Consider the following 12,820-nt stretch of genomic DNA (forward strand, 5'->3'; position numbering starts at 1 on the left):
CTGAGTTGATTGGATTCTTAATTGTGTGATCTATGGCCACTACTGTCAACCGTCAGCTGTGGGAAGGTCTGGGTAGATGTCTTGTTGGGTGGTGTTCTGTTGCCTCCTGACCTACCTGCCTTAACCTCACTTCCCCTGTGAACATGTGCACCTATGGGTACGTGTGAACACATAACTGAACATGTGTACAGAGGCCTTAGCTCTTTCTGTATTTTGGGCACATCATCATCATCATCATCAAGATGATGTTTCTGTGAACTATTTCTCCTTTCCCACTGCTTCTGGTAGCAATATAAGAGAGGGGAGGGGTAAGAAAGGTAAGCAAAGATTGAGTTCTGGGTAGGATCTCTCTGAGTGTGCTTTTTTCTTTCCTCTTTCTTTGACCCTCCATGTTTTTTCTCATGTAGTCCCTGATTAGAGAAGGTCTCTCCATGGTTAATCAAGTCTTTTTATCATTGGGGAAAAAGCCCAATCCTAGTGTAACATCCAGCAATGTCACTTCCCAGTTTTTTCTGTACGCAGGAGTGGGGTAGGTGTGAGTCCCTAACATGACCAGGCCAAACTGCTCTCGGTGAGAAGAGATAGGCTGCATCCATGTCTTAATGTAGGGTGGGCTGCAGGGCCATGAGCCTTAAAGCAGAGTGACATCAATGTTAAAGACTGAGCCATGCAATTTGAGTGAAGAGAAAGGAGTAAATCCTGAGAGTGAGATTGCAAAGTATTGTCATAAATGATAAACCACTTTCCTTGGATCACAGTGTTGAGAATTTTGGCAGGTCATCCTAGGGAAGAACATTCCAGATAAAGGGGGTATGGAGCTTGTCTTAGTGTCTGTTGCTGCAAAACATACTATTCCCTTCCAAAACAGAACACAACCTAGAACATTGTTACCTCTCGCGGTCCCTGCAGCTCAGGAGCTTGGTGTGAGCTAGCTGAGTGGTTCTGGCTCAGTGTTTTCCTGGAGGATCCAGTAAAGCTGTTGGTTGGGGCTCCAACGATCCCAAGGCTCAGTGGGACTGGAGGATCTACCTCCAAGCTCACATGGGTAGGAGGTGTCAGTTCCTTGCTTCTGAGTCTCTCTGTAAGGCTGTGTAGGACAGGGCTTCTCTCAGGGTCAGTGATCTAAGAGAGAACCCAAGAACTGTTTTAGTCTGTTGGTTGCACAGATCAACCCTGGTACCATGTGCAAAAGGCCTACACAGTGTGTATATCTCAGTGATCTTGGGGCCATAGAGATGATGGTCCAGGTGTGCGATGTATGTGGGGAAAAGGCACACCTACTTTAGCTGGGACCTAGGGGCTCAGGAGTGATGTCTGGAAGGTAAAATTGATGTTGATGAGTGGTTGAGTTTTGTGGGGTGTGGAACATGTGGAATTGACCTTCAAGTAGCCTAGTCTAGTTGGGTGTTAGCATTTTTTGTTTAACTGTAATCCAAGTAGGAAATTAATACACATGCAGAGGTATGGGTTGTAAGGATGAGAGTTTGGAGGTCACTGGGAGCTGAGGGAGTAGAGCAGAGCCAGGTTTGTGTGGATGGGGTTTGGTCCAAGTGTGGCTCACCTTGGGTTTTTATGCCATGGACTGCTGTGATTGTGCACATGTACACACACACACACACACACACACACTTGTCATTGAAAGAGCCTCTGTTTGTGTGTTTTCTTGCTAGGATGATGGAACTTGTAGAATGCTAGTGTAGAATCAAGTTAAGTGGTTACTCTAGTTGGTTTGGGAGTGTTGACCCCTCTAACTTTTCTGGTTTTAAGTGGTGCAGAAGTTGGAGCTGGTAGGAAATATGTAATTTTCTAGATTGCACTTCTACTAAACCTTTTAATTTATGTTGTATTGTTTAGAGTTTGTTACCACATGTGACCAATTCACTTAAAAATAGATGACATGAGGGAGTTGTGTTTGTCCAGGTCATTGTTAATTTTAAGAGACATGTCCTGCACCCTGGGAGGTCTTAACCATTGTTACTTATGTGGATTACTTTTCAGTAGTTAGTTAATCTCTTTAGGTCATTAACAGCTTAGAGATTAATACACAAACCCACAAAATACTACTTTGTGCTTGAAAAAAGAGTTAATGTTCCTGGAAAAAGCAAGCTGCTTTTTCTAGCTAACAAGGTAAAGCCGGTGTTCCCAGTGGGTCAGGTTATAAGACTCGATGAGTCAGGAGTGATGTCATTCTGGGGGACAACTATAGAGTAGATTAGAATTTTGCCTCAATTTAATTAAAAGATTCTAACTTTAATCTACCTTCCCATCTGTGGGACACATATGTACTTTAGGTTCTGTTCCTGATTTTCCATGTAATCTGGGGAGAACTCCGGACTTTGACATTGGGGAGGGCTCTCATTCTTGCCACCAAACAAAGGGAAAGCATTTATACGGGACATCGGACCAGTGTCTGTGTGTCACAGGCTGGCCAGTGCCGAGAAAATCTCCAGGGCTTAGCATAAAACAAAGGCATGCTTTGTTGTGTTGAGAGCATAAATAGCTTGCTCTTATTTTCCTTTTTTTGAGTCAGATATGTGGTTGGAATTGCTTAACTGTAACACGGTGTCTGCTCAGTGAGCCGGTTTGTTCACTTTTCCTACACAGGCAGAAGAGCTGGTCTGGGGGTTCAGCCTGGGTGACTTTGGAGCCAGGTGTCACCCTTGAGTGACAGGCTCTCCACTTACAACTATCCTGTGTACCTACCAAGATGGTTGGAAGAATTGAAAAATAGCCACTGTTTTTTAAAATTTGATTTTGTGTTAAGACCATTTTCCATGAGACCTACACTCCTAATAAATTTTTAAATGTATAATATAGTATTGCTAGCTGTGGTATTTGAGTGCATTTTGTAAGTTGTCCAAGCACAGACACATTTATTGTTGCATATTATTTTTTTAGTTGTAGTTGGACACAATACCTTTATTTTATTTATTTATTTTTATGTAGTGATGAGGATCGAACCCAGCGCCTTGCACGTGCTGGGTGAGCACTCTACTGCTGAGCCACAACCCCAACCCTGTTGCATATTATTTTAATAGTTATGCTGATTTTTTTTCCCCCCAGGGGAAACCTTACCTCTGCTCTTTAAGTTGCATATGCTCAATAGTGGGTAATTATTAACTGTACTAATCTAGATCACATACTGTACAGTCTTTGGATAACATGAATAGTTTATAAGTTTAAATGTTCTTAAAGTTTGTACATATGAAACTCTGAAAAAAAATCTTTTTTTTTTGTCATAAGATCACTGTCCTGGACTGCTGATGGGTACAAGTTTCTCTTTGGGGTAATGAAATGTTCCTAAAATTAGATCCGGGTGACGGTTGCACAACTATGAATAAACCCTTTATAACCACTGAATCGTACTCTTTACGGAGGGTGAATTTTACAGCGTGTGGATTATGTCTTGGTAAAACTGCTGTTAAGAAACAAAACACGTCCCTAAATGTTACTACAAAAATCCCCTCATTTCTGGCCTCTCAGTGTCTAAGACACAGTAAGCTATTCAGCACATACAGGTATCTGAATGTTGAACAGTATTTTAGTCCATTTTCTGCTGCTGTAATGAAATATCTGAAACGAGGTAATTTCTAGTGAACACAGATTTCATTCAGCTCGTGTTCGTGGGAGCTGGGATGTCCATGGTGCAAGGACCTTTGTGCTGCCTCGTCCCATGGAGTAACGTGGAAGGGTGAGAGAGAAGCCAGAGAGTGCTGAACTTGCTCTTATGACAGATCCACACTTGCAGTGACAGATCACCCTCTTCTCTGATAATAAAATCCATTCATGATTGCAGATCTCTTGTGACCTAATGACCTCTGATGAGTCCTCACTTCCCAACACTGTTGCATTGGGGATTAAGTTTCTAACACATGAATTTTGAGAGACACATTCAAACCCTAGCAGATAATGCAGTTGAAGTAATCCAAATGGCACAAATAGGTCAGAGTGGGTGTAGGGGCTGTAAGAGTGGGAGTAAAACTCCCAGGAGAGAGGAAGGTCCCAAGGGTGGCAGGGATGTTGGCTCAGAAGGAAGACATGCCTCATCCAGATGGGAAGACTGTAGTTGAGTCTGGATGCAGGTTGGACACAAGTCCTGTGTTTGAAAGTTGGATAGTATTTTATGATTCCAGTCCTGGTTACTGGGGTCTTCTACATCAGGGTGGGCTTGAGGCTAGAGAAAGCTGCATTTTGTGGAAGTTGGGGAGGTGAGGATGGGGTGAGCCGTAAGTTCTTCATTTGCTATGTCTGGGTCCTGGCATTGCAAGGTGATAGATAGCCAAGGGATGAGGGGAGGTAAGAAGTGGAGCCACACCTGGGACTGGGCAGTTGTTGAAGGGCCGACTGTCTGCTTTGGGAGTTTGGGAGCTACTTTTGGGGTCAGTTTTAGTTTTTCCTTTGTGTATTTTTATTTTTGATAACTCTCCATAAAGGAGTACCTTTTGAGTTCCCTTGGTGCTGATAGCCCTGTACTGGGGTGTAATGTAGCTAGTGCCTTTTCAGATTTCCAGTTGCAAAGCTTAAGAGTTTCATTTGAGCACCTGCAGAAGCAGATGACTAAGATTTAGGAAGCCAGACTTCCCCTCCTCAGAGGGCATTCAAATTCTCTTCCTGTTGGGTTTTATGCAGTAAGCTTTCAGATGGAAGATTCTGTCACTTGGCATTTTATTGTCAAAGACAGATCTTTTAAATGTACTCTTTTACTGAGGAATATTTAAATTCTGAAGCACCCTCTTTCAAAGGACCGAATCGATGAGCACCATAAGGAACTTGGGATTACTGTGTGAGTCCTACTTCTGAGGCTTCCACCCAACTTGTTTTTGTGTTTATGAAAAATAATATGTGCTCAAGGCAAATAAATTCAAATAGTATAAAGTGGCGTGCAGTTAAAAGCCAAACTCTCTTTACCTGGACCCATTTCCTGCAGATAACAACTGTCATGATTGGCCTTTTGGGTGTCTCACCAGAAATGTCCAAGCATGGGGCTGGGGATGTGGCTCAAGCGGTAGCGCGCTCGCCTGGCATGCGTGCGGCCCGGGTTCGATCCTCAGCACCACATACAAACAAAAGATGTTGTGTCCGCCGAGAACTAAAAAATAAATATTAAAAAAAAAAATTAGAAAAAAAAAAAAAAGAAATGTCCAAGCATGTAATGTGGTCAGCCACCTGCTTGTCCCACACATTGTCCTGTACTTTGCTTGTAACTTCCTTGAATCTTGACCATTTTTCCTTATTTGGCATGTAAAGATTTTTTAAAAAATAATCCTATTGAGGTATAATTTGCCATAAATAACTACCATATAATTTACCTTAAAATTTGCTTTTTAATGAGGAATTCATTGATATTTAGTAAACTTAGCATTGTGCAGCTGTCACCATAGTCCTTTTAGAACCTTTCTGTTGCTCTGTGCCTGTTTACAGTCCTGCACGTTCCTACCCCCAGGCAACCCCTAATCTACTTTCTGTCTCTGCAGATTGATTTTACTCTTTTAAACAGAGGCTGCTGGTCCATTTTGTGGAAGTACAAAAATGCACGTAACTGGTCTCTTTCCAAGCAGATTTAGTTTTTTTGCTGATGTATTATTCTAAAGCTTTCCTACTTCCTCCTAAAAATGTTTTGACAAGATGGAAATTTTGCCTTTGAGCCACACTTTGTAAGATTGATAAGGGAATTTTAGCTGAAATTGTTTATGGGTTTTCCAGTCATTAACTGTAGGACTAGGAGAATTTTAGGGCCTGGATAATTATCTGCATTTGAATAGAAACTGCCTGAGGTTGTTCTTGATTAGGTAGAATTCCATGCATTAAATGTGTATTTTATGGATGTGGATGAAGTGGAACTAAATATTTGCACATGATTGAGGCTGAAGGGAATTTATTATTTGGGTTTTCACTTTCATCTCTAAGTAGGAGGATTTCAGGAGCTGTGGAATGTTCAGGCATATAATTAAGAATATATTTTTCTAACTGTGTATTGGGACCTATTACTGGGTGATGACTTTTGACCAATTGTTTTTTAAGAAACAAAGTAGAGTGCTCCCTTTGGCAGCACATATACTAAAATTGGAACGATACAGAGAAGATTAGCATGGCCCCTGCGCAAGGATGACACACAGATTCGAGAAGCATTCCATATTTTTTTAAAGGAGAATAAAATCATGGCATTTGCAGGTAAATGGATGGAGTTGGAGAATATAATACTGAGTAAAGTAAGCTAGTCTTCCAAAACCAAATGCCGAATGTTTTCTCATATATAAGGATGCTGCTTCATAATGGGGATGGGGGGGCATGGGAGGAATGGAGAAACTTTAGATAGGGCAAAGGGGAGGCAGGGGAAGGGAGGGGGCATGGGGGTAGGAAAGACAGTGGAATGAGATGGACATCATTACCCCTGAGTACATGTATGAAGACACGAATGGTGAATGGTGTGACTCTGCTTTGTGTACAATCAGAGACATGAAAAGCTGTGCTATATATGTGTAATGAGTTGAATCGCATTCTGTTGTCATGTATAACAAATTAGAATAAAAAAGGGAATAGAACAGTATAATAGTAAAATATTTTACATGTTGTGATGATGAGCCTTGTTCTCTGAAACTTGAGATTTAGTTGTGTGTGTGTTAGATAAATATCAGAATCAAGGGATCTAACAGGTTATATTCAGGATTCCTCCACATCTGAGCTTTCTGGGTGTTGGTATGGTAGGGTGAGAAGACTAGGATCCAATGGCTAGTGTTTTTTTTTTTTTTTTTTTGAGAGGGAAGGGTACTGGGGATTGAACTCAGAGGTGCTGTGCCACTGAGCTACATCCAGAGCCCTTTTAATTTTTTATTTTGAGGCAGGGTCCCACTGGGTTGCCCAGACTGGCCTCCAGTTTGTGATCCTCCTTCCTCAACCTCCCAGATCACTAGAATTACAGATATTTGTCACCGTGCCTAGAAAGTGGTTACTTGATTGAGATAAAAATGTGTTGGGGTTAGCTAGGGAAGTCAGTTAGTTAATTGTGGGAACTGAGAGGTGAAAATGACACTTCCTGTGTAACCACTTTTCTTTACCAAAATAATGAATCATTTCAAATGTTCTTGACAGGAGGCTTTGAGTGATTTCTGTTTATCAACTAATCGCTTCTGGAATTTTTGAAAACATTATATACATCTAGATTAGGAAAGATTTTAGAAAAATTAAATTCATTGGATCTTGTGGTTGAAAGTAATGTGAATGGCCCATCCTGTGCAGGTTTCTATCTGAGGAATGCATCCTTCTAACATATCTGTTTGATATTTCTACATACCGTATTTGTATATGTCAGTCAAAAGAGAAGTCATTAATTCCAGGGATCCCAGTTCTTTAGTTTCTTCATGTTGAAGATTAGGCTTCATATGTCTCAGTTTTCTGGATTGGGTAACCGTATTACTTATCACTGTTTAATAGATTATCTCAAAATTTAATGGCTTAGGCATCAAATATTATCTCAGGAATAAGTTGGGAATCTTGGATTGAATTATCTGGATGGTCTGGCTGAGGGTTTCTTATAAGACTGCAATCAAGTTGACAGGGCTGCATTCAATGGAAGGTTGCATGGGCAAGAGGATCCTCTTTTAAGATGGCTCACTTACATAGCTGTTGGCAGGAGACCTGTGTTCCTCACTGTGTAGCTTTCTGCATGGAGTTGCTTGAGTGTTTGCATGACACACTCTCACATCAAGAGTGAGGAAGAAGGGCTGTGGATATAGCTCAGTTGGTAGAGTGCTTGCCTGGCATGCATAAGGCCCTGGGTTCAATCTCTAGCACCACACACACACACACACAAAAAAAGAAGAGGTACGAATAGAATGTCTTTTATGATTTTACTTTGAAATATGTATAATATACTAAGTGTATTATATATAATCACGTATATAATCACTTCTGTATTTTATTGGTCACACAGACCAACCCTGATACAGTGTGGGAGGGTGTACCCAAGAGTGTGAGTACCAGCAGGTGGGATCGCTGGGGCCATCATGGAGACTGGTCACCATAGCAGCTGACTAGATGATGGCTATGGTAATGTTTCAGGGGATGTTGGTGGGATCTTGTGGTCTTCCTGAGCACAGTTCAACTTGACTGTCGATGATGAGTTGAGTTTGGCTGTGCTGAGTTTAATATACAGTTGTGTGTTGCTTAATAGGGGTATATTTTGCAAAAGATGTCTTTAGGTGATTTTTGTTGGCCTAATACCATGGAGTGTGCTTGCACAAATATAGATGGCATAGCCTATGGCATACCTTGACTAAATGGTGTGGCATGTTGCTCCTAGGCTGCATCGTACAAGAGAAACTTAAATGCTTAAAAATTATTCTTCCTTGGTGTGTATTGACTGTTCTCTTCCTCTTTACCCGGCTTCCTCAAGATGTACCAGCAGTTCTTTTCCTTTTTAATGTTAGTGATACCAGCAGTTTCTGGACTCCAGATTGAAGAATGGAGACAGGGTCTGCAGCAATCCATTAGAATAGAGGTGGTGGTGTGATCTAGGCCTGTGGTAGGAGGAATGGAAAGAAACAAAGCCGAAGGATTTGGTTGTGCACTAGCTGAATTAGTGGATGGGACCAGGAAGTAAAAAGTATAAATAGGGTGACTGCAGAGAGTGCTCTGTGTGTGTGTGTGTGTGTGTGTGTGTGTGTGTGTGTGTGTGTATGTCTGGGACTTGAATCCAAGGGCATTCATCACTGTGCTACATCCCCAGTCCATTTTATTTATTTATTTTGGAGACAGGGTAATTCTAAATTGCTGAGAGTCTTGCTAAATTGCTGAGGCTGACCTCAAACTTGCGGATCTTCCTGCCTCAGCCTCCCTAGTTGCTGGGATTAGAGGCACGTGCCACCATGTGATTATGTTATTAAGAAACCAGAAAGAACAGAAAGGAAAAGAGAAAAGAATATCTGGTTTTGGAGGGAGAGAAGTAAAATTCAGTTTAGATTTTAAATTGAAGGGAATGGGTGTTATCTACCAGATGGTTTTACTGGAGATTATGACCCCAGATGGCTATAATGTTCCTTGATGTTACTCTTTGAACCTCTTGCAAATCAGAGGGTATAAAGTTCTTACAGGTAACATCTTGAGTTGGTCCAGAAAAAGGGATTTGTGGTTTATGGAAGAAAGGTAGAGAATAATTTTTCCCCCCAGTACTGGAGGTTAAACCCAGGGAATCTTTACCACTGAGTTACATCCCCATCCCTTTTTATTTTACTTTGAGACAGGGTCTTGCTAATTTGCTTTGGTGAACTTGTACTCCTTCTGCCTCAACTTCCTGGGTAGCTGGGATTATAGGCATGAACTACTATGTCTAGTAGAAAAAAACATTTTTTAAGCACTAAGAATTGTTACTTTTGAGTGTCATACTTATTCTTCATAGCAATTATAAAAAGTATGTTGGTTACCCTAGTTTTAAAAATATAGGAAAAATGGGACTGCAGTTACCAGCGGACCTGTTCAAGGTCACAGAGCTAGTAGATGTGGGAGCTAAGATTTGCATTCTACACTCAGTTTTTATCAGTAAATCAATCTTCTTTTTATATCAGCATCAAAGGATGTCATGGCTAGTTGAGTTGCTAGAATCAGAACATTACAAAGGATACGCTCAGAAATGGCATGTGGACCCCAGGAACAAATCTCCTGTCATCTTTTGCCCTTCATTTCTTTAGCCACTAGAGGATGTCTTCATGTGGTACTCTTATGTCCCAAAGGGCACTGTTCCCTCCTGCTATTGAGGCTGGAGACTGTATTTCCTTTTGTTAATCAGTAAGAGGTAGCAGCGAATAGCAAATGGAGGTCTGGCTTCAAATCCTATCCTTAAAAGCCTCTGGCACCGTTCACTCCTCTTCCCTCTTGGTCCTCTCCAGCCTCACCCTGATATACTGTAAAACCAGAAGGGACAGTTCTGTGTGGCTCCCACCATTGATTGTATTATGTCAGTGTGGAAGAGGGAGGGTTGGTTGGCAGATAGATTTTCCCACAGGATCCTAAATCCTCTCTCGCAAATAATATCAATCACAATTTCCAATAAGTAATTCTGGAACATTTACCATATATGGAAAGATTTGTGGACACAGAAAGAGTTAATCCTTTATAGTAACTGAATTAGATTAAAAAAAAATTTTTTTTAGTTGTAGATGGACACAATACCTTTATTTTATTTATTTAGTTTTATGTGGTGCTGAGGATCGAACCCAGGGCCTCACATGTGTTGGTGAGCACTCTACCACTGCCATAACCCAAGCCCCTGAGATTTTTATTGTCCCACTTTTTTTTTTTTTAAGTTGTCAATGGACCTTTATTTTACTTATTTATATGTGGTGCTGAGATTCAAACCCAGGGCCTCACTTATGCCAGGCAAGCGCTCTACTGCTGAGCCACACAATTCTAGCCCTATTGTCCCACTTTTATTGAAGAAGTTGGTTTCACCAATTTATACATTTAGTAAGTAGTAGATATTTAGCAGCATTTGCATCCCTGGGGTTTAAGATTTTGATGTTCTGTGCTAGGATGCTGAGTTGTCTCTTCACATGAAACCTCTTCCAAACAAAAGCCATTTCATCCATAGCTAGTCTTACGCCATTTGGTTTTGATGGCTGCTACGTGGAGGAGCCATAAGGGGATATATGGCTGAGACAGCCAGTGGTTCTCCTCTCTTAAGAAGGAATCTTCTTGTAGGTATTGCTGTAGGGTTCTGAGTTCTAAGGAAGACTAAACGTGGCCACATCTCAACAATGTTGGGTGAGGGTGGAGGAAGTGAACTGCTTAATAGTGGCCCAGGGACTCTATGAAAGCTACCTGATAAATGTACCACTATACCTGGGAAGTTGTGCTTAAGTCTTGCCCAAGAGGAGTGAAGGGCTTAGGAGACATACTGATCTTTTGAAGACACCAGGATATTAGATGAGATTAGCATTTAAAAGGGAGTCTCAATTATTCAGTGTACCAATTAATACTTGAGGGGTTCATGTGCCAGATATTTTGCCATGAAGAAATGTGTTTACTGTGATTAATAAAGCAGGTTTATCAGTATAATAATTTATTAGTTCCAGAGGAATATACCTGACAAGCAAATGGAGTCATTGGTGAGTTTGCTTCCCTTCTGTAGGTGGCCAGTTTTTACTGGACTCCTCATCTTAACACCAGGCTTTGTTCTTGACCCTCCTCTCAATTTTCTGTCCACACTGGTCTTGTAGGTGATCTTACTTAGTACCAGGGCTTTGAATACCATCGAGACACTGACTCTCCAAGCCAAAACTTCACCCCCTCCCAACCCCCCTGTTCCCAGGATTCACTGTTGTGGGTGGGAAGAAAAAATAATTCCCAGGATTTGGGAGAAGACTGGTTAAACCACTTTCCCCCTCCATTACCCTCTTTTTAAAAATGTTATTTTAAGTATGGTTAAAATTGTTCCTCTTCATTAACAGAAGCATGAAATCAGATATTTTATTTCCCAGCCCTTAGGCAATACTTAGTGTGTTGATGACTCTTACTGGGTAGAAAATGTCAGGATTTATCTTCTTTGTGGGTTGGATTAAGGGTGAGCTCTAATGTTGAGGGCAGGTGAGGTTGGTTTCTATAAACAGTTCATCCTGGAGCTATGCATCTTAATGTTTAAGTCATTCCAAACAATGTTTCTTCAAGCTATAAATGTGAAAAAAATTTGGCTAGTGTATTGCTGGTGATTTCTGGTCTCCATCTTGTCCATCTCAATTTAAGAAGTAGCTAAAGCTCCCTACTGTGGGCAAGAGAAGTGTCCTGGATGGAGGGCAGTGTGTATCATGTCCTGAAGGTTTCATAGCTCTTTGTAATACTGCTCAGTGACCAGGATGGTGTAGTGTAGTAGGTGGACTGCAATGGGGTTGGTAACAGAGGCCTAAGAGTCTTGTGTGCCTCATTAAAGAAGTAAATTTGGTCCTAAGGGCCATGGAAGGTCTTTGTTTATAACCAGGTACTACAAAGTGAGTTAGAAGTTGGTTTTGTTTTTAATAGAACTGGGGATTAAACCCAGGGATACTTTGCTACTGAGCTACATTCCCTTTGAAAAATTTGAGACAGTCTCAGTAAGTTGACCAGGCTGATCTCAAAGTTATGAATCTCCTGCCTCAGCCTCCCTAGTAGCTGGGCTTACAGACATGTGCCACTGCGCTCGGAGAGCCAGTTTTTAAAAATAGTGGTGCACGCCTATAATCCTACCATCTTGGGAGGATTGCAAGTTCAAAGCCAGCCTCAGCAAAAGCAAAGCCCTAAGCAACTCAGTGACACCCTATCTCTAAATAAAATACAAAATAGGGCTGGGAATGTGGCTCAGTGGTTTAGTGCCCCTGGATTCAATCCTCAGTACCCCGCCCCCCCCAAAAAAAAGATTTTCCAGCCTATGATATCAATGTCCTATGCTTTTATAGGTTGAGTATCCTTTGTTTGAAATGCTTGGGTTGCTGCCCTCCCCTTCTCTTCCTCTTGTTAACGTACGTGAAATCAGCTGTGCAAACTGTGGCACATAGGTGGTGGTTCTTTAGTGGTAAATAAAAAACAATAACGAAACGTGCAGATAGAATACAAGAGCAGAGAAAACCTACGAGCACTTGGGTGTGACGCAGCTGACAGATCTTGGCGTTGGTGTTTGTGTCACGTAAGACTGGTTGTTATTTTTACAATAATAACAACTATTTAAAATTTGTTATTTTAAAAAAGTCTTTGTGTTTGGAGCCAGGCAGATATAATAGTGGGGAACAACCATGAATATCTTCATTATTCATAAACTCGTATGCCTAATATATATAGATGAGAATGAGGAAATGTCAGA

The 12,820-nt window shown here is 41.2% G+C and overlaps 1 protein-coding gene and 1 non-coding gene across 4 annotated transcripts in view; both read left to right on the forward strand.

The window, feature by feature from the left end:
• Tpd52 (tumor protein D52) overlaps positions 1 to 12,820 on the forward strand; it is a 105,889-nt gene that overhangs the window by 23,513 nt on the left and 69,556 nt on the right. The gene's annotated exons all lie outside the window — the stretch shown is intronic.
• LOC114106465 (U6 spliceosomal RNA) lies at positions 6,034 to 6,140 on the forward strand. Its single transcript, XR_003585195.2, has one exon. It is a non-coding gene; the product is annotated as a U6 spliceosomal RNA (small nuclear RNA).

This window comes from Marmota flaviventris, chromosome 15 (assembly GCF_047511675.1).
Source record: "Marmota flaviventris isolate mMarFla1 chromosome 15, mMarFla1.hap1, whole genome shotgun sequence".
Lineage (NCBI taxonomy): Eukaryota > Metazoa > Chordata > Mammalia > Rodentia > Sciuridae > Marmota > Marmota flaviventris.